Consider the following 21,988-nt stretch of genomic DNA (forward strand, 5'->3'; position numbering starts at 1 on the left):
CTAAAGCTGTCTGGCTAAATGGATATATTGCGTATGGCCACCAAACTCCCATTAAACACTTCACTTTATGCCCGTATAGTAATGCTATCCTCACTTTTGGTTAGAGAAGCTTCTCTTTACAGGTGGTGGTGACCAATGAGGTGACTCAGAACTCATTGAAATACTGAGAAGTGATGGTGGCATGTGAAGCACTGAGATAGCACCCCAACACCCTTCAAGGCTCGGGGACAATTGCAGAAATGACAGCAAGACTGTAAGGAAGGGGAGGAGTGCTTTGCAGTGTTGTCTTCCAGACACAAGGTGACCATGCTATTCATGACCTCACAGTGGCTTTGCCACCTCCTCAAGACCTGCATAATGGAAGGGAGAAATGATGAGGTCAAAACAGGGGAGAGAGCCAGCATGGTGGAGCACTCCTTTACTCCCAGCACTCGGGAGGCAGAGGTAGGAGGATTGCCATGAGTTCAAGGCCACCCTGAGACTCCACAGTGAATTCCAGGTCAGCCTGGGCTAGAGTGAGACCCTACCTTGAAAAACAAAAATAAATAAATAAATAAATAAATAAGACAGAAGAGAGACTAGCTGGAAAGAAGAAAGGAATCAATGGGGAAGCTTAGGCACGAAAAAAAACAGAGAGGGTGGTAGTCTATAGGTATAGAGGTTGTCAATAAAAAATTTAAAATGTCAACAAATAAATAATGAAGAAGAGAAAGATCAGGGCTGGAGAGATGGCTCAGCAGTTAAAGGCACTTGACTGCAAAGCCTAATGACCTGGGTTCAATTCCCTAGTACCCACGTAAAGCCAGATGCACAAATGGTGTGTGCGTTTGAAAGTTCATTTGCAGTGGGAAGAGGTAAATGGAGCACCAACACTATCCCCCTCTGTCTCTTTATCTCAAGTAAATAAATAAAAAACATGTTTAAGAGAAAGAAAAAGAGAAAGATCAGGTATTTGGATACCCAGCTCTCCCTTCCTCACATATTTACTCATAGCGAAAGAGCTCTTCTCCACCCAAAGCTCCTCCAGAGGTTTTCTTAGCATTTATTCACCTCACTGAGTTAGGTGGGTGGATAGGCATAGCCCTCCCCAGAGCAAATCTTGATTTGGGGATCAGAGGCGTGTAACCATAGAGGGAACTGAGTAGAGAAAATCTTCAAGGCATGAGCGGGAGGATTAAAGGTGGTAAGCAAGAGGGATCCTGTGGAGAGATGTCCCCGAAATCTAGATCCAACCCAAGAGTCCTTCCTAAGGAGCTGGACATGGCTGGGTCCACTGTGGAGGAACCGGGCGATGTCCCAACCCTTCCCTAACTGCAATCTGTGTAGAATGCCTTTATTACTGGGTCCTAAATGCAGAGAGTAGCAAGAAGCCCAGACAGCATAACATGAAGACCAGATTTAAAATAGTTTTAAAAACCAGATATTACTCATTATTTTTTTGTGTGTGTTTGTCCAGTGGACAGCCCATTTTCTTACATCTATTGTTGTTTTTCCTACCACCCCTGTGTGGACTAGACAGGGATTCTTGTACACTTTGCACACAAAAGAACCAAGCCTCGGAGAGAGTAATCAATTTGTCTTAGGTCACACACAGCCAACAAGAGGAGGATTTGAGACTAGAACTCGGGGCTTCTTTTGACCCTGGCAGTCTGGTCCTGGAACACCCCTCTTTCCCATCTGCCTCTCGTAGACTTGACCTTGGCTTTGTTCGATGGGGCACAAATAATTTTCTCCTTGATAATGTTCTTTTCTGAAGTTTTCTCTCCCCTTCTCGGTCAAGTTGGTCATTATTTGGATGAAGTGAACACCATTGAAAAGGGAAAGTATGAGATGTTCTGAAAGGTGGGGTGAAGAAAGCATGTCTTATGAGTATTTTCTTGGCTGTGAGGAAACACCGCAGGGCAGAATCCATCTGGCCAAAATCACTTGTACACTTATTCCTTGTTTGTGTGTGTGTGTGTGTGTGTGTGTGTGTGTGTGTGTGTGTGTAGGCCTGAGTCAAAGTCAAGTGTCTTCTTCAACTCACCTAGTCTACCTGGTCCGCATGCCTGTCTCTGCCTCCACACCTGGTGATTATTTGTGCGCTGGGGCTCCGAACTCAGCTCCTGGCGCTTGTGAGGCAAACACTTTACTGACTAAGCCACCTTCCCAGCCCTCAGGCTTTGTGGTTCTTTTTTTTTTAATAACTTAAAATATTAGTAAATATTTGAGGAAGAACTAATGAGCATTCTTGTGGAAGACTGCTCTCTGCTAGGTGGAATGTCACGACTTTTGCAAGGTAGTCGCAGGGACGGCTGACAGGCTTGCTCTGGGACAGTGACAGCATCATGTCCTCTTGGAGAAAAGTGAGGAGCAGAGAGATGAGTGGCGTGCCTGAGCTCTTACAGCTGGAGGCCTGAGCTTGCTTCTGCAGACACAGGGGCCATGTCCTTAGCCCTTCCATGTGATGCCCTGTGCATGGGGGAGGGGTGGCCTACAGGAGCCCTTACAGGACATAAAACCCGAGGCCAGCAGGTCAGATTTGATCTACTAGTGCTATTTTGGAGGTCTACCACATCTGCTTCTGTTGTTTATGTACAAAAGTGTCCACTTGAGGGACGAGATGGGAAGATTCGTCTTTTCAAAGCAACAGCACCATTCTGCATCGGGGATGTTTCTTCGGTCTCTGTGTGTGTGTGTGCTCATGTGTGTGTATAGGTATGTGTGTGCGCATGTGTGTTTACATGTGTGTATATATGTGGTGGCCAAATGACAGCCTTGGATATTGCTCCTCAGGTGCTGTCTGTCTGGTTTTGACATGAGCTTCTCTCATTGGATTGGAACTCATTCACTGGACCAGCCTGTCTGGCCAGGGAGCCCAAGAGATCTTCCTGTCTCCAGCTCCCCTGTCCTGGGATTACAGCCACAAGCCATTAGGCCCAGCTTTATTTTAATGTAGATTCTGGGGATGAAACTGGGGACCTTCTGCTTGCAAGGCAAGCACTTTACAGGCTGAGCTATCTCCCCCCAGGCCTGGGTGGAGGGTTTTGTCCCTGTTCTAAGCCCCCTTTCACTGTTGGTTCCTTGCCTTGCCTTGCAGTGCAGCAATGGCAGATAAGAGAAAATGCTCACCATTGCTCTCTGAACCTCCTCTTAGGAGACAAAAACAACCCTCCACCTAAAACATGATCTCGCCTTCCCCCAGCTCCTGCAGGACACGAGGGCGGCTTCCCTGCTTCTCCGAAGTGTGTTCCCATGTGCGAACTGGGGGAAAGTGCTGAGCAGAAGGGAGCCGCCCCACGGGCTCTGTGTTGCTCCTTTTGGGAACCGGGTTTTGGCTCTTCCACAAGTGGCCACGGGGATCATGTTACAGCCATGCTAAGCTTCAGGAGCGCCTGGGACAGGGTCAAGCAAGGCCTGAACACCGTCTGGGAACTGGCTCCCCTCCCCCTCACCAAGGCCTCAACTCTGGGGTCAGGACTCAGATCTCCTTTTTCCTCATATGTCCCTGCCGACTTCTGGGAATACTGAAAACCGAGGAAACTTGGGAAATCAGACATGGGGGATGGGGTTCAAAGTTATGTTAAAATCATTTATGGGGTCTGTCCCTTAGCCAGGTACATAAACCTGATGAACTTTTTTAATATCTCCAAATCTCTGTCTAAGGTGTTCTCTTCCATCTGGCCAGTCTGAACCCTTTATTCTCATTGGCTGAGATTCAACGCAGGGTGGTTCCCTCCTGAAAGATCGCTCACATGAAGACCTTTCTTATGATTTAAATATTAAATGACCCCCAGTGCTCATGTGCAGAGGGCTTGCCACACTCCCCCACCTGGTAGTGGTGGTGGAACCTTTTGGAAATGGCTCCTAGTGGGAGGAAGGTAGTCCAAATAAACCTTTCTCTTGCAAGATCATTCTCTTTGTAATCATGTCACAGTAGTGGCAAGCTGACTGACAGCCTTCCAGGGGCCCCTCTGCTGTCTGGGAGAACTATGAATGTGACCCTTCACCACCCCACTTTCTATTTCATCCAGCCAAGCCCCAGGACTTAAAGAGATAGGCCACACTCAGCCCCAGACTGTGCAGTTCATAGCTGGGACCTGCCCGGTTAGAAAGCTCTTTCTCTGGGCTGGGGAGATGGCTCCATGGATAAAATATGTGCCACATTTGAGCGAGAGTACCTGAATTCAGATCCCCATATCCTTTGTAAAGACAGAAGGGAGTTGGAGACAGGAGCCTCTCCTGGAAGTCATGGACCAGCTGGCCCAACAACAAGAGATCTTGCCTCTAACGAGATGAAAGAGGAGGGCCAACATCCTCTACATGCATGCCACGACATACGTGCACCCGTACTCACACTCAGCAAGAAGTACAAGCAGTTCCTTGCTGCCTCAGGGAGAATGAGGGTGACGGGGTAGCGTGGCTCCTATGCCAAGACCTATTCATTTTGTGACCTCCTCAGGTTTGTGCTTGCCTACAAGGGTCCCTCACCTCCAAAGCAGAGCAAAAGAGAATGTCAAGGACCCCTGTGAGCAAGGCTGGGGTGACATTTGCAGGAAGTTGAAGGACTCCTGGCAGATCCTTTGAACAAAAGGCAACTATCTAGAAAGAGTTACTCAAAAAAAAAAAAAAAAAGAAAGAAAAAAAAGGAAAATAATGTAAACAGATGAATGAGAGAGTCTAACTTGCGTGCTTACTCGTCCAGACCTACATTTCTGTTCTGTGAAGCTAGATATGGCTACCTCTGCTTCCCCACAAAAATGACATTAAAAGTCAGTTGCTAGCAGAGTAGGTTTTCATTGAGTCTTCACATTGACTCCATGAAGCAGTGACCACTCTTCATATTTTAACCAATAGAGTGAAACTTACAGGAAACATGTGTTAAGGCCAAGCAGCTAAAGAGAAATTAGCATGCCCCCCGCCAACCCCTCCCGGGGGCTAGCGCTTGAGTTCTCCTGCCTGTAGCCTGTGCCTGGTGTGAACAGCCTGGCAAGAATAAAGAGATGATCAAGAGGCATTCCTGCCCTTCTCTTTGCCTAGCAGAAAAGTGAAATGACAGACATCAAGAAGCTGGGATTTCCTTAGGAATTTCAAGGTGCAAGAGAAAACAAAAACAAAAACAAAAGAAAGAAAGAAAAGAAAAGAAAACTGAAGCCTTGTACCAGACAAAGGAGCTTGTCTCCTGAAAGAAATTCCATATAGTTCTGATAACTTGTCAGGCCACCTTATAGGAGAGACTGGACATTGATGGGACCATGCCTTCACCAAACAGTTATGCCATATATATCTGTGGCCCTCTATTTAAACTGAACCTCATGTCAGGATCCTGAGGATGGACTGGGTAGGTGATTGGACATCTTTGTTTCTCTTCCCAATGCAGTCTTAGAGAATAAATCTCCTTGGTTCTGATTTTCAAATTTACTTAACCGCTTAATTAGCCTAGTGAGGATGGGTGGATGAGCCTAGCTGGCTGGGGTTCCCAGGCCCCAGGCTCTGATCTAAGGTAATGATACCTATGCATCTACCGCTGAAGAAGCAGATGGGTGAGGGGAAATGTACTAGGCAAAGACACTGACAGACTTATAGAAATAGGAATTTGAGCAAAGGGAAAAGGTCATCCAGGACATTCTATAGAAAGAACTGATGGCAAAAGCTGGCACATGTCTGTGGTAGGAGGTACAGCACCTGCCACTGTGGAGAAGGTGAAGGGCGAGGCAAGGGTGACGCCATAGCACCTGTTCTCCTCATGGGACATGGCCACAGATTTCTCAACAGCTGGCAAAGACCACAGACAGAAGGACAGAAGGATGTGTGGCACTGGCCTGGCAGACCTCTCTGGGAGGATTATGTCCAGATACAGCCCATGGCAACAGCCAACAGTGGGAATGCAGAAGCCATTACCATGCAAGAGAAACAAGACCCACAGGAGTCAAGGGATGATGATTCTAGTATAAAATGAGATGGAAGCAAAGAAATAAAGACATTGAAATTCATTTGCTAAAATCAAGCTACCCCGGGCTGGAGAGAAGGCTTAGCAGTTAACGTGCATGCCTCTAAAGCCTAAGGACCCCTGTTCTATTCTCCAGGTCCCATGTAAGCCAGATGCACATGGTGGTGTATGTGTCTGGAGTTTCTTTGCAGTGGCTAGAAGCCCTGGCACACCCATTCTCCGTCTTTCGCTCTCTCTCCTTTTCTCTCTCTAATAAATAAATAAAAGTAAAATCTTTATTTTTTTATTTTTTTTATTTTTTATTTTTTTTTTTGAGGTAGGGTCTCACTCGGGTCCAGGCTGACCTGGAATTAACTCTATAGTCTCAGGGTGGCCTTGAACTCATGGCCATCCTCCTACCTCTGCCTCCCGAGTGCTGGGATTAAAGGCATGTGCCACCACGCCCAGCTTAAAAATAAAATCTTTAAAACAATAAAGCTACCCCAAGTATATTACTAGGCATTTTATTTGTTTATTTACAGTTTACATAAATCAAAACTGTTCTGTGAGCTATTATTTACTGGAGGGAAGAGAATTATAAACAGGTTTACATATTCGATACAGAGTGCTTTAGTTTTATTAGTCTGCTCGGCGTACATGGATTGTAAATTATATGAAAGTAGTCAATGTAAGACTTAGTTTAAATGTAAAGTTCACCTGGGTCAGGTTATGTTAGACATATGGATGGAGCATATGCAATGTACAAGGCCCTTTGGCAGGTACTTGGTCATCAGGATGGGACAGATGTTGAGCTTGACTTCTAGAGACTATACTCGCCAAATGTAGACAATGGGGTACCCAGGGCAGGCAGTAAGAGATAATTCCACTTGGGGAATAGAAGAGGCCTTTTTTGTTGGAAACTTAAAACAATGACATGAATAAGATTCAGTAATTCTAAACAAAATAAGTAATAAAATATTCCTCTAAAAATATCAAGGTTTGAAAAATTATAGCTTGTGGGTTACACGCAGCCAGCTGTCTGGGTTTTTTTTTTTAATTTTAAAAAAATTTTTTTTATTTATTTGTTTGAGAGCGGCAGACACAGAGAGAAAGACAGATAGAGGGAGAGAGAGAGAACGGGCGTGCCAGGGCTTCCAGCCTCTGCAAACAAACTCCAGACGCGTGCGCCCCCTTGTGCATCTGGCTAACGTGGGACCTGGGGAACCGAGCCTCGAACCGGGGTCCTTAGGCTTCACAGGCAAGCGCTTAACCGCTAAGCCATCTCTCCAGCCCTGTCTGGGTTTTTTAATTGTAATTCATTATTTGTTTATAAATATATTTTATTTATTTATTTGAGAGAGAGGAAGAGAGAGGAAGAGAGAATGGGCATGCCAGACCACCAGCCCCTGCAAACAAACTGCAGATGCATGTGCCCCCTTGTGCATCTGGCTTACATGGGTCCTGGAGAGTTGAACCAGGATCCTTTGGCTTTGCAGGCAAGTGCCTTAACCACTAAGCAATCTATCCAGCCCTGGCTGTCTGATTTTATAAATAAAGTTTTATTGGAACCACTCTTACTCATTTATGTATTGTCCATGCTACACAGTGGCTGAGTTGAGTGTCAAAGCCAGATGTCTCTGTGGTGGTTTGATTCAGGTGTCCCCCATAAACTCAGGTGTTCTGAATGCTAACTCCCCAGCTGATGGAGATTTGGGAATTAACGCCTCCTGCAGGGATTGTATTGTTGGCCGCAGGCTTATGGATTTTATAGCCAGTTTCCCCATGCCAGTGTTGGGCACACCCTCCTGTTGCTGTGGTCCACCTTACATTGGCCATCGTTTTCCCCTGCCATCATGGAGCTTCCCCCTCAAGCCTGTAAGCCAAAATAAACCTCTTTTTTCCCACAAGCTGCTCTCGGTTGGGCGATTTCTACCAGCAATGCGAACCAGACTGCAACATCCACAAAGAAGAAAATATTTGCAGTCTGTCTCTAATGGAAAGTTTACTGACCTCCAATCCAAGGTAGGAACAGCTCCTGCAGTATACAAGATAATACACTTGTCAACTTCCATTAGCACTTTTCATGACTTGTCCTATAACAAATGCTCTTCTCTACAGGGAAGTTCATTATAAAAGCCTCAGTTGTACCATATCCCCCAAGGACTCAGCTCCATGCATTGAGAGGAAGTTTATCACTGATTCGGCTCTATTCATATCTCAAACCATCATGATATTCCTGGGAATGCCTTCCAAAGAAATGATGACAGCCCTCTGATTCTAAAATCCAAGATATAGAGCGTGAGTTACATCAACTTTTGCTCTATATGTCTATACCTTATTTGGAATTTTTGCTCATGTTAACAACTTAAAATGATGAAACAGGTACAAACCAGTGTGAGTAGTAACTTTGGTTGCTAAGTACCTTTTTTTTTGTTCTGATATGAAACATTTTATAAAGCTTAAGTGCTATTTTAAAAGGCTATTTATTTATCCATAAACCATAATCATTATAGGACCTGTACTACTAATAATTGCATCATATAAAAGAAAGAGTGTCAGATGCATTACTCCTCCAATGTGTATCTTTCATTCTGGTTTCATAACTATCTCATGAGGAAAGGTCAAAGGTGGACACTTGAGAGATTTCTCAATGCTTAAAGGCACTTGCTTGCAAAACCTAATGGCCTAGGTTCAATTCCCCGGTATCCATGTATAGCCAGATGCTCAAAGTGGCATATGTAATTGGAGTTTGTTTGCAGTGGCCGGACACCCTGGCATGTCAATTATAATTCTCTCTCTCCCTTGTAAGTAAATCAATCAATAAAATATTTGAAAAAGGCCAAAGGTTATGAGGACTGTGCTGTGACACCCTGTTCGGGGAGCTTTGGATGCAGACAGTCCTTTTGTATGGAGGCAATCAGGGCTTCCCCTGTATGTAGAAAGTGTTTCTCGTAGCCATCCTGGTGACTGTGAGGATGCGACGCAAATGTGTGTGCTCACGCATGCTCCAGCAATGAGCCCAGCCAAAGGGACATCTCCTTTCTCCCCACAGCACACTGGGGAGAAGTTGGCGGAGTGCTATTCAGATTCAAATGCGAGCACGAAGCTAGAGACAATCATCAGGGCAGGGCAGGTGGAATGGAGAAGAAAGTCCAGAGGGGGCACCTTGCCACGTGCCTGGGTACCCATCTGCTGACCATGCGGCAGGAACGCATTAATGCAGCCAAGACAGCAACCTTCTCAGGATGCACCGTGACTGCATCCTTCCAGATCCGCCAAGCAGAGGGATGCCAGAGGGTGTGCAGCTCTGCTCTGGAAACTCACAGGCAGGTTAGGTTACGGCAAACTTCGCACATGGGCACCCAGGTTCCATCTGCTTGTTCTCAGAAGGATGCAAGCAGCCTGCCGAGGAGTCAGGCTCAAGTTCTAGATGCAGCTGTGTGAGGCAAGGTGATGATTGAAAACCTGGACCACAGAGAGTGGAACCTGGGGCTCCACTTCTGAAAGAAGAGGACAGGATCCAAGCTAACTTGAAATGAGACCTTCAGAGAACAGAGCCTGGCAGTGAGCTTTGCTAGCAAGTTCCTTGAGTGATTCTTCAGAGGAGATCAAGCCTGCTCAGTATATTTTATAACATGCAATGGGTCCTCACATTCTGTAATATTTTGGGCTAAAGTCTTTAAGAAATATAGGAGTTAAGATATATATTTTTTAAGAAGTTGGAAATATAAGAGTCACTGGCATTTTAGAGACCCCATAAGTACTTTGTGAATCAACTATTTAATGTTATTGTGGGATAGGCCCAGTTTCAAAGCATCCCATTGGACAGGTGTTTCACTTGTATGCCATTTTACAAGTGAGCCAACTAAGACACAGTATGGGGTAATTATCTAAAGTCACAATAACAATAGAATTTAACTTAATTGTGGATGCTGCATTTCAACGTGGACTGGCTAACTATAGAGAAATCACATTGAAGTTCTAGGCATTGATGTCTCTTTCTTTGACAGGCAAGACAAAATGAACTGTTCTGAACCCATCCTCTTGCCTGGAACATATTTATGGGCACACGATATAGGACAGTGATAAATCACAGGGCTACTGTGGAAGAGAATGGACCCCTAAGCTAGGTGGTGTGTTAACTTACATTTTCAAATCTATGTAACAATAGTCTCTTAAGGTCTTTCCAGCCTTTCCAAGGTACTGGGGAGTCAAAATAGAAAACAGGGCACCAATAATACAAGTTATCAATCGAGGCTGGAGAGATGGCTTAGCAGTTAAGGTACTTACCTGTGAAGCCTAAGGACCAAGGTTCAATTTCCCATTACCCACATAAAGCCAGGCACACTAGGTGGCATATGCATCTGGAGTTTATTTGCAGTGGCTGGAGGACCTGGTGTAGCCCTTCTGTATCTGCTTCTTCCTCTCTCTCTCTCTCCCTGTCAAATAGATAAATAAATCATATTTTAAAAAACAAATAGTCAGACATGGCTTTAACTAAAGGTTCTTGTGATCTCCAAAAGAAATGACCAAACTCACAGGAAAACCTAAATTCTTGGATCCCACCTCTTGGGGGAATTTCACTGTGGCCACTCAAAGGTCACTTTGAAACTAGCTATTTCTGGATGACATAGGGGATCGGAATAGCTACCTGCAAAAATGTGAATATTTGAATACTTTGCTTTCAAGGTTAAGTTCTCCTAAGCTTTCCATCTGGGAAAATAGTCTTTTTGCCTTTCCATCTACTCTTCTCCATTCCTACCTTCCCCCTTGCTCCTTCTATCCATCTTCCCTCCCTCCTTTTTTCTTCTCTCTTCCCTCTCTCCCTTTCTTTTATCTATAAACAAGAGTAGTGCACATTTCACACACTAAGCACTGTGTATGTCTTGGAAATATAGCCTCTGCCCTAAGGAAACTTAAATTGGAGCACGTGTGTGGATGCACACTCATGCACTATGCATCCTGAGGATAAAAAGAGGTTGAGGGACTTGTGCTGGATGCCTTCCCGTAGCAAATCCCACCCTAATGGTTTCTGGAAAACCCAGACTGTGGAGCAAATTAGAAGAAAGATAAAGGATACCTTCTCCATCTGCCCCTGCTGGCCCCTCCTGACTGTCCCTGGCTTCTTGGCCACAGGTCTACTGATGCGTGCTCACTCATGGCTTGTGAGTCACATAGGAGTCACCACTGACCCTGACCCCTAAGAAGGATGGTCATTTATTTACCCTTTGAAACGCGACCAGGTGGCCCATTAATTTTGCAACATTAATTCTAAGAGGAAATTAGATTGCAAGCAGGGCCATTCATCTTTTGCAAATAAAGCCACAAGAAGAGAGCATCGATAATCACAATGTAATTTTCTGAGTTAGGAAGTGACCAAGACATTGGTGTCAGGGCCCCTGCACATCTAAGGATTTCACTGCATTTTCTTGAACTAAGGCAATTGTTTTAAGATATGGAGAAAGCCCACTTCAAAGTGATAGTTTAGAGCTTTCTGTGGCAATAACAAAGGAAAGGGCATCTGTGAAGTCATTAACACAGTCCTTTATTCCCCCAACACATTTCCTACCAACACAGCCTGTTGAGGGTGATGGTTTCCGTACATTGCTGCTCACAGTGGTTCAGTTACTGTTATTGAGTGACCTGTTTAGTTACAGGTATTGTTCCTTTTAATCTCTCTAGTCTGCTACCTCTTCAAAATGAGGATGGTTTTCTTCAAGAACATGTCTTTTTCAATAATTTAATCTATAAGCAATACCTCTCCTAATTACTTTAAATTGTAATTCTGTCATCTATGGAAACTAAAGTGTTATTTAAGTTTGTTTCTCCCATTTTATCTCTCTTTCTTATGTTCAGTAATACATTCCCAAGCTTTTAAAAAATATTCATTCCTGGACTGGAGAGAAGATTAGTGGTTAAGTCACTTGCTGGAAAAGCCAAGGACCCAGGTTCAATTCCCCAGTACTGAAGTAAAGCCAGATACACAAGGTGGCGCCCAGATCTGGACTATGTTTGCAAAGGGTAGAGACCCTGGTGAGCTGATTCATTCTCTCTCTCTCTGTATCTGGCTCCTTCTCTCTCTCAAAAGAATACATAAACAGAATATATATATATATATATATATATATATATATGTATATGTATATGTATATGTATATGTATATGTATATGTATATATATATTATATACATACACATATGTATGTATGCCTATGAAATCTGCTGCTGATGGTAGAGACATCTGAATGTTATGTCACTTATTCTATAAGCAAACAGAAAATGTAATTTTGACATTTACCTCATCATCTCACAGGCAAACACTGACTAATTTTTAGTCTGGAGGATAAATAGAGTCTTCAGCAACATTAGCTATAGCTGTTGCTAATTATTCAAGAGATGCAACTTGCTTAGAGACCTGTCTCCACAGGAAGAATAAGGACAGACTAACACTGACTTCACATTCACATGTGACCCTCAAGTCACAGGAAGAAGGAATGGAGCTTTTGGATGGAATACAATGTAAATAAATCAAATGTTGGTTTGGGCTAATGATCAGCCCTAGTGATGTGGAGATTGCATATTTGCCTTAATAACCAACTGACAATGAAGATGGTGCTCCTATGCAAAGTGACCTCTTAATTAAGAAGATTTTAAAGAATATTTTCTCAACCCCTTGACTACATATCTTAATGCTCAGAAAAGCTTCTTCCTTTGGCTGTCTATTGTAGAGAGGATCTTTATAAATTTCAATTTCCAAAGTACATTAGGCTTATCACATGGCTTAGGTTGTACAAAGGATTGTGTGTCTCCAGGCTTCCTCTGAAAAGTTTATCAGGAACGATTTCAAGGAAAATTTATGTTTCCATTTTTTTTTCTTGAAACAAGTTGCAAAACTATGTGGCCCAAGATGACCTCCAAGTTACAGTCCTCCTCTCTCAGCATCTCCAGCACTGGGACAACTTAAATATGTATCATGATGCCCAGCCACTTACAATAATTTTGTATAATGGTAGGGATAGAAACATAGCCATCCATTCTGTAGAAGGTTCTGGAAGAGAAAGCCTCTTTATCCTGTCTGTGAATGTGCCAGTGTTACAGTCAGGTTCGCATTGCTGGCAGAAATCACCAGACCAAGAGAAGCTTGTGGGAGAGAATGGTTTATTTTTTTGTTAGAGATTCTAGGGGAAGCTCCATGATGGTGGGGGAAAATGATGGCATGAGCAGAGGGTGGGCATCACCCCCTGGCCACCATAAGTTGGAAAATAGCAATAGGAGAGAGTGCCAAACACTGGCAAGAGAAAACTGGCTATAACACCCATAAGGCCGCTCCCAACAATACACTCCCTCCAGAAGGCTTTAGTTCCTGAATCGCCATCAGCTGGGAACCTAGCATTCAGAACACCTAAGTTTATGGGGACACCTGAATCAAACAACCACAGCCAGTATTTCCCCCGGTACATTCCTATGAGCATGAAAGTGTATCGATAGGCAAGAAGAACATAAGTCAATGCTGTTTATGTTTTGTAGGAAATCTCTGTCCTCTCCCAGGCATCTCAATATGTTTTGCTTTTTCTCCTTTGCTAACAATGTTATCAGTACACATGGAAATGATCAAATATTAATACCAGTTATACATACCATTTCACAAACAACCATTTTTTAAACAGAAAAGTTTCCTTTGTCTTTAGTTGAAATGCTGAAAATAAAATGAATACTAAATACTGGCAAATTACTATCCCGTGAGGCTTTTGGGTTAAGATGTTTCATTTATGATGTTGGTGGAATTATCTCGATGAATGTCATTGAACTCTTATGTCAATTCCAAATTAATGTTGTTATGGAAGAAAAAAAAGATGGCATTTATTTTTAATTCGAAACATTAGAATGCCAGGAGCCAAAGTGACTGTTGGTTTAACCACACCTCCTCTAAATTGGCAACACAAGGCAGGGGCCAGAATATGAGCCCTGTGATTGTGGTTTTGGTTTCAGAGCCATGCACAGTTGTTAGTGACCATATCTGAGCAGAGGAAACACTGCTCGGGATAGGGAAAGGAATTTGCAAACTGTCATAGCAGGTTAATTTAGTCGAACTTGGATCCAACCATGAGAGTCACACATGTCTTCTGGAATGATTTGGACAAGCTTGTGTGAGTTTGGTTAACAAGAAAAGACTGTCGGGGTTTTTAGAGTAAAAAGAGACAAAGAGATGGGCAAAGTCATTTCAGGAATCTATTGCATGGATAGATTTTTTTTTTTTTGAGTAAAAAATAGCATAGTTGGAAACCCATCCTTTGGATTTTGATAGTCTTTCTACCTTCATACAGATGCTCAAGATGGGAATGGCCGCACACAGGGTGATACATGTGTTGTGTGTTCCCCCTAAATTGTGCCATCACAACCCATGCCTTATTTTTTTGCTTCTTACTGTGCAGTCACCAAGGGTCTGTAAGCTTCCATGGATCTCACAAGTGTGCCAACGACAGTGTTGCTTTCCTTCAGGCATTCAGACAGCCCAGGAATTCCCAGGAGTCACTCTTATGTAAAGTCACAGTGGGATAAAAGCAAGAATGTGCATGGTAAAGCCTTAAGAACATTATCATACAGTGTCCAAATTTTTAACAACAAGAGAATGGGTTGAAACTGGGTCTTATGTATATGTGTGTTCGATTTCTGGGGACCCATGTAAAGCCACATGCTTTAAGTGGTGCATGCATTTGGAGTTCCTTTGCAGTACCAAGAGGCCCTGGCAGGTCCATTCTCTCTCTCATCTCTCTTTGTAAATAAATAAATATTTTTCTAAAAAGACTGACAGAATAGGACTGGAGAGATGGTTTAACAGTTAAGGCACTTGCCTGTGAAGCCTAAAGACTGAGGTTTGATTCCCCAGGACCCATGTAAGCCACATGCACAATGTGAAGCATGCATCTGGAGTTCATTTCCAGTGACTAGAGGCCCTGGCATGCCCATTCTCTCTCTCTCTCTCTCTCTCTCTCTCTCTCTCTGCCTCTTTCTCTCTCTCTCTCTCAAATAAATAAATAAAAATATTTAAAAAATAAAATAAAAATGACAATACATGTCAAGGACAAAATGTATGTGTCAACATGGACAAATCTCATAACATGAAATACTGAATGAATATAATTTTCAGGATATTATGGACATGAACCCATTTTTTGAGTATATGTATATGTAAATTCATTTTTGGCTATATCTTAGAATAAGCATATAACAAAATCATAAATTAAAACATGAGCATGCTGGGCTACAAGGTCACTGAGAATTCAAGCTGGGGCTGAGCTTAAAACCTTTTCCCTGTAGACCAACAGATAGAAAGCTGGCAAAAGCTGCACTGCATGAAGTCCTATGGGAGACAGAAGGCATCCGTGGTGGAAACAATGGGCACTGCAAGCCTCAACTTTGGCCAGCCAGGCCAAATGACTGAATGGGTGCAATAGTGGCATGTCTGTTATGGGGAAAACCAAGCATTCTCTAATTGGACTGGAGGTCTGCTCCATGGTAGGAAATACATGCCTACTACTGAAAATCTAGTCAAAATCCTATGGTTGAAGAGGTCAGGAGCATTAGGAGTATGATGACTGCTCTTGTGTGGCTAAAGATATATATTACGCTCACCAAAGTGCCTATAAACGCTTTTTTTTAAAAATTTTTATTTATTTATTTGAGAGCGACAGACACAGAGAGAAAGACAGATAGAGGGAGAGAGAGAGAATGGGCGTGCCAGGGCTTCCAGCCTCTGCAAACGAACTCCAGACGCGTGCGCCCCCTTGTGCATCTGGCTAACGTGGGACCTGGGGAAGCGAGCCTCGAACCGGGGTCCTTAGGCTTCACAGGCAAGTGCTTAACCGCTAAGCCATCTCTCCAGCCCCCTATAAACACTTTAATTAGTGTTCATACCTGTTTATTTATGCTACTCTCTCTTTTGGTTAAAGAAGTTTTTCTTTTCAGATGGCAGTGACCATTGGCATGCCCCAAAAGGCACCATAGTGCTGAGAAGACATGACAGAGGAGTGTTCAGTGCAGAACATCTCTATCACACCTTCCAAGGATTAGGATACATTGTGGAAGAGGTGGCAGAAAGAATGTAACAGCTGAAGGAAGGGTAGGACTGCTTACAATGCAGTCGACTAGACAGAAATTGGCCTTGATATCCATGACTTTGCAGTGCCTAGCACTATCTAAACGAGACCCTCATAATAGGAGGAACAGATGATGACATCAAAATAAAAGAGAGAGATTAACAGAGAGAGGGAGGGGATATGATGGATAGTGTATTTGTGAAGGGGAATGTGGGGAAGGGGAGGGAATTATCATGGTTTATTGTCTGTAAGTATGGAAGCTGTCAATAAAAAAAGTTACAAAAAATATAGGCATGAAAGCAAAACACCAAAATCATAAGAATGCCTCCTTTTATAGGGCTAGGAATAAAATAAAGTTAGAGATCATAATTGATTAATATTTGATTGATAACATGTTTGGGGTCATAAGCTAAAAAGTTTATTATACCTTTTAGATAACAAAATACATACTAGTCTTTATTCTTTCATACATATATATAAAATATTTCATAATTAGAGTAACTATTCTCTTTGAATACCTAGAAGAAAAGATAGAACAAAGGTGAACACTCTGGATACTTGTTGGAACAAGGAGGCCCCCAGTGAGGGAAATAGCAGAGTGACTTCCTGCAGGTTTGGGAAAAGAGTAAGAAGCCAGTGGAAATAGAAGGGTTTAATATTCTATAAGCAGTGACAGCTAAGGTGCTAGAGATGACCACCTAATGTATATTTTCAGGTTTATTAGGTTAGGAATCAAGTAAGAGGCATGCTTCTTGGGTAGATTAGTGAGGGCATTTCTAGAAAAGAGTATCTAAAAGGAGAAAACCTTTCCTCAGAGTGAGTAGCCCTTTCAGAGGTAGCCTGTCTGTGTGTGTGTGTGTGTGTGTGTGTGTGTGTGTGTGTGTGTGTGTGTGTATAAAGAGAGAGGGATTCTGGAGCAAAGGCAGTGAATTTTTGCCTGGCTGCCCTTATTACATGCTATGGAGTTCATCTACCCTGTTGCTATTGTCCTGTGTGGACATCTGAACCTTCCTTTCATCATCGACTGTGGATGAGCATCTCTCCAGAAATGTTCAGCTCCAGATGGGGACTGAGCTGGATTGAGTTCTCAGGCTCCTCAGCATGCATTCAGCCACTGTTGGACCACCCATCTCACATCCTGTAAGTCAAGTTAATAAAGTCCCTTTAGAATATGGATTCATTCTCCCTACTCTATTCCTTCAAAGAACCCTGACTGATAGCCATGGGTGAGCAGCTAGAGGAAGAGCAGACAGAAGCAGTCGGTCATAGTGGAGCATGGGTGGCATTTTCCCTGAGGCTGAAATAGACCAAAGGTGGAATCTGAGAGTGGAGCTAGCTGAGGATGTTCATGCTGGATGGTGTTGATCACAGCAAAGAAGATGAAAAACTGGTGTAATCTTTTGATCCCTGGGTGACACTCCTTCCCCTTCCTTGTGTTCCTTGCCATGCCTATCTCACCATGGTCTACTCACTCACCTGCCTCATCCCCACACTGAAGCCCACCACCAGATGATCTACTCTTCAGAAGGGAGCTACAGCACCCACTTTCTCCACTATTGGATCTTCATCGCCGCCTGAGCATTCTGAGCACACAGGAGATGATCAAGAAGCACTTGCCAAATAAGTCAAAGGCAAAAGGAAGCATCAGAGTCAGGGCTTCAAGGAGGACACGCTAGTATACAGCTTCCACTTGAGTGTCCTAGGCTCTACAGCCCAAAGGAGTGGAGGATGGATGGAAGGGATCCAAAGTTGTCTCATATGAGGGTCTGATGTGAAATGTCAGACACATTCTTCACTAAGCCCCTAAAGCCTAAAATCAGGAATAGAGAAGCAGTGTTTGGGGAATACCCCAGGTTTGTGGTTGACTCAATGAGGCTGGAGGGGCCCTAAGAATACTGGGTGAGTGCAAGAGCAGACCTGAAACATGTATTGTAAACATACTAAATATGCCCATATCAATAATTATAGTAAAATAATAAATCATAATAAAAGTAGAAAGAATAAGAATGAAGACTGTCTGCCTGCAGTTGAGATCTGTGAGAAGGGAGCCATGAGAAAGTGGCCAGTGTGATGCTTTTGCCATGAACCACGTTACCCTGTCCACAAGAAATGTCACTGAGCTGCCTTTTCCCCATGATTTGTATGCAAGTTAAACTTCAAGTCTAGGATAAATTCAGCTAAACTGATGCAAGAACGAGCCTGGAATATTTTTTAAAAAAATGATGAAAGCAGAATTACATATCGTTTCTATAAATATTATGGTGTGACTTGGTCTGCTTTGTGCAGTGATAGTGGACTGCCTGGGACTGTAATCTACACAGAATAGAACTTTCCAAGGGTAGTGTGCTTTCTTAGTATGCATGAAGTCTTGGGTTGGGAGCCCAGCACCACATAAGCCAGGTATGGTGGTGCACGCCAGTAATCACCAAACCTCGGAGGTAGGAGCAGAGCTATCAGAAGACCATCCTCAGCTACTTAACACAGTCCAGGCCAGCCTTGGAAGCCCAAAGCTGCAAACAAAATAACAAGAAAAAAATCATAGCCTATGGTTTTTGGCAACTCTGGAAGCTGGGAATCCAAGATTGAGGGGCCTACTTCGACCAGCTGTGTCAGCCCCTAGCAGAAGCAGAAGAGGAAGTTGGGAGGGATGACAAGCAAGAGGGGACTGAGCACCCTTTCATAACAAACCCACTCTTACCAAAATGAACCTACTGGACATGGGGGTGACACTAATATATTTTGGAAGGCAAAGCCTGCAGGACAAATTACTCCTGAAGATCTCCCTTTTCAGTATTCTTTTTTTTTTTTTTTTTTTTTTTTTTTTTGTTTTTTTTTCGAGGTAGGGTCTCACTCTGGTCCAGGCTGACCTGGAATTAACTCTGTAGTCTCAGGGTGGCCTTGAACTCATGGCGATCCTCCTACCTCTGCCTCCCGAGTGCTGGGATTAAAGGCGTGCGCCACCACGCCCGGCCCTTTTCAGTATTCTTGCAATGGATACTAATGTCCGAACACTTACAGTTTGGGGGACCCATTCAAACCATAGCATTATGTGCCAAGTGTGTGTGAGTAATCAGTATTTGAGTTGATATATAACTGGGAGAAAACTTGTCATTTTGCAATATATAAAAGAACATTAACCTAATTTTCTGAACTTTTAGATGCTATTTTTTTAAAAATGTTTTATTTATTTATTTGATAGAGAGAAAGAGAGAGGAAGAGAGAAAGAGAGAATGGGCACACTAGGGCCTCCAACCACTGCAAACAAACTCCAGGTGCATGTGCCCCTTTGTGCATCTGGCTGATGCGAGTCCTGGGGAACTGCACCGGGGTCCTTGGGCTTCTCAGGAGAATGCCTTAACCACTAAGCCATTTCCCCAGCCCTAGATGCTATTTTTTAATGCAAAAATAATCACTGACAACTACTGACATACTTAGAACACATCAATCATTTTCTTAAACTGAGACAAATGATTTCCATGTTAAAAACATACGAACACCAACAAAACCCAAATACTGGGGAATAAAGGCCATGTGAGTAAGAACTGCTTTGTGAATCACATCATAGATCCTCGTCTCTGCTCTCGGGTGCCAGTGGGATGCAACTGTTCTAGTGGCTAGAACGAAGCTGATAAAAATACAGTCAGCCCCAGTAGGGATGGTGTCCACAACCCGTCTTCAACAGCTATTCATGTTACCTGATCTTTAACATAATGTAAATACGGATGGTTAAGAAAGAAATATTTGGTTCTTGGTGGAGGCAAGAGGGGTAATGTATTTATTAGGTTCTCTTTTGTGTGACAAAAACACCTGGCCAAAGCCACTTGGAAGGCAGGAAGGAAGAAAGGAAAGAAAGACAGGAGGAAGGGAACAAGGAAAGAGAGGAGGAGATCTTTTGACTCACTATTTCTGGATGCACTCCGTCATGACAGAGAAAGCAGGGCAGCAGAAGCGTGAGGCAGGAGTGTGATCACATTGTGTCCAGAGTCAGGAAGCAGAGTGATGGGCGTTGCTGCTCAACTTGCTTTCTCCTTTGTATTGATTCGGGGACCCATGGAATTGTGCCACCGCAGTTAGGGTGGGTCTTCCCCACCTCAGTTAACCCAATCTAGACATTCCCTTATAGGCATGCCCAGAAGTATGTGTCCTAGGTGGTTCTACGTCAGATCAAGGAGGCAATCAAGGTTAATCATCATGGGCAGAGAAATACTGCACAACAAATGTAAATCTAAATGTGTGTAAATTTGGTTTGGTCAGTGTAAGGTAACACCAGTTGTGTAGACATCCCAAAAGATGGGTGCACATCATTAAACAGGTACCAGGGAGAACCTTTAGCTAGTCTTTCCTCCCAATACAGTTCCTAACGTTCCACAAGCCCAGAAGACACACCATCTTCACAGAGCAGCCTGCACTCTGTCATACAAAATGATACTTACTCTCCAATACTAAGTAAGAAGTAAACAGGGAGAACTCGATTCCTCATTTATCCACTCAGCATGTCTCTTCCAGCTATCTGACAGCAATGGCTTGCTTAAAGCTAGGCAATCATTGCTCAGAAAGCAGTATTTACCTAATTAAGAGCTTCACCATGGTCCCCAGTTACTTAATTGTGTCATTAGCAGGAGTTTTGACATGAGGAACAACTTGTGTCTGGAGCGCCTTCCTGGCCCTGGGTAGGGAAGCCCAGCAGAGAGGCTCCCAGAGGGGCTGGCAGCAGCCTGTTGCCGTATGTACAGCACAAAATAGAATAATTGGTCCCCAGGGGTGCCGTCTTTACAGCTGCCAATAGGGAAGGCCTTTTTCCTTGTGAATAAAAGGAAGGCCTGCATAGCTTCTCTGGTGAATATTAACTGTGTTTCTGGTGCATGGCGGCTGAGGGCAGGGATTAGGTCCTCAGGATTGTTATAACTGTCTTCTTTGCAGACCTGCCTGTATGACAGCTTGAAACCAGCAGTCTTGGCCAAGCTTTCTGGTTGTCAGACTGATAAAAGCATCCCTCTGGGTCAGGTTACAAGGGCAAATGCAGGCCCCAAAGACACATCACCTTCATACAACACCACATGGCAAAAAAAAAAAAAAAAAAAAAAAAAGACAAAACTGACCAAGACCCTGAGGGGTGTCTGGTGGAATCCTCCCGATATTCCTTCTTCACTCCAGCAGGGATACGTGGGGAAGAGAGTGAATATATTTCTTAAAAATATTTACCCAGGGCCTGGGGCAAGTGGCTCAATGGGTAAAGTGCTTGCTGTGCAAATATGAAGACACGAGTCTGGAGCCCTGGGACACATGTAAAACCGCCAGGCATGCTGTGCTCACATGTAATCCCAGCACTGGGAGTTAGAGCCAGGAATACCAGGGGCTCACTAGCTGGCTTGTCTAGCTAAATTGGTGAGCATGGGGTTCAGGGAGAAGCCCCGTCTCACAAAATCATGTGGAGAGTAATTGAAGAAGACACCTGAGGTTCACTTCTAGCTTCCACATGCACATGCTTGCTCTTGCACCCACACCTACGCCAAGACGTGAATTCATATACACACAAACTTGCACACACACACACACACTCCCAGAGGAAAATATTGACTATTTCCAGAAGACTTTGCACTTATAAGTTTTATTTTCAATTGAAATATAATTCACACATAATAAATTTATCCTTTAAAGATGAACAATTTAGTGGGTTCATATTTTATCACCAATGTCTAACTTCAGAGCGATTTCATCACTTCCTCTGTACCCTTCCACGGTCTCTCTATCCTCACTCTCCTCCCAACTGCTAGCAAACACCAATCTGCTCTCCTATTGTCTGGGTTTGACTATTGTGGACATTTCTAGAAGAATTTTTGGTTAAGGAGTTTTTAATATCTAATATATGAGAATGGATTCACCGTGGAGTGGGCACATTAATAATGTAGAGAGGGGCTTGGAAGATGGCTCAGTGGACAAGTCACTCACCTCACAAGACTGAGGAAGAGAATTGAGATTCCTAG

Source organism: Jaculus jaculus, chromosome 5 (genome assembly GCF_020740685.1).
Source record: "Jaculus jaculus isolate mJacJac1 chromosome 5, mJacJac1.mat.Y.cur, whole genome shotgun sequence".
In the NCBI taxonomy this organism is placed as follows: domain Eukaryota; kingdom Metazoa; phylum Chordata; class Mammalia; order Rodentia; family Dipodidae; genus Jaculus; species Jaculus jaculus.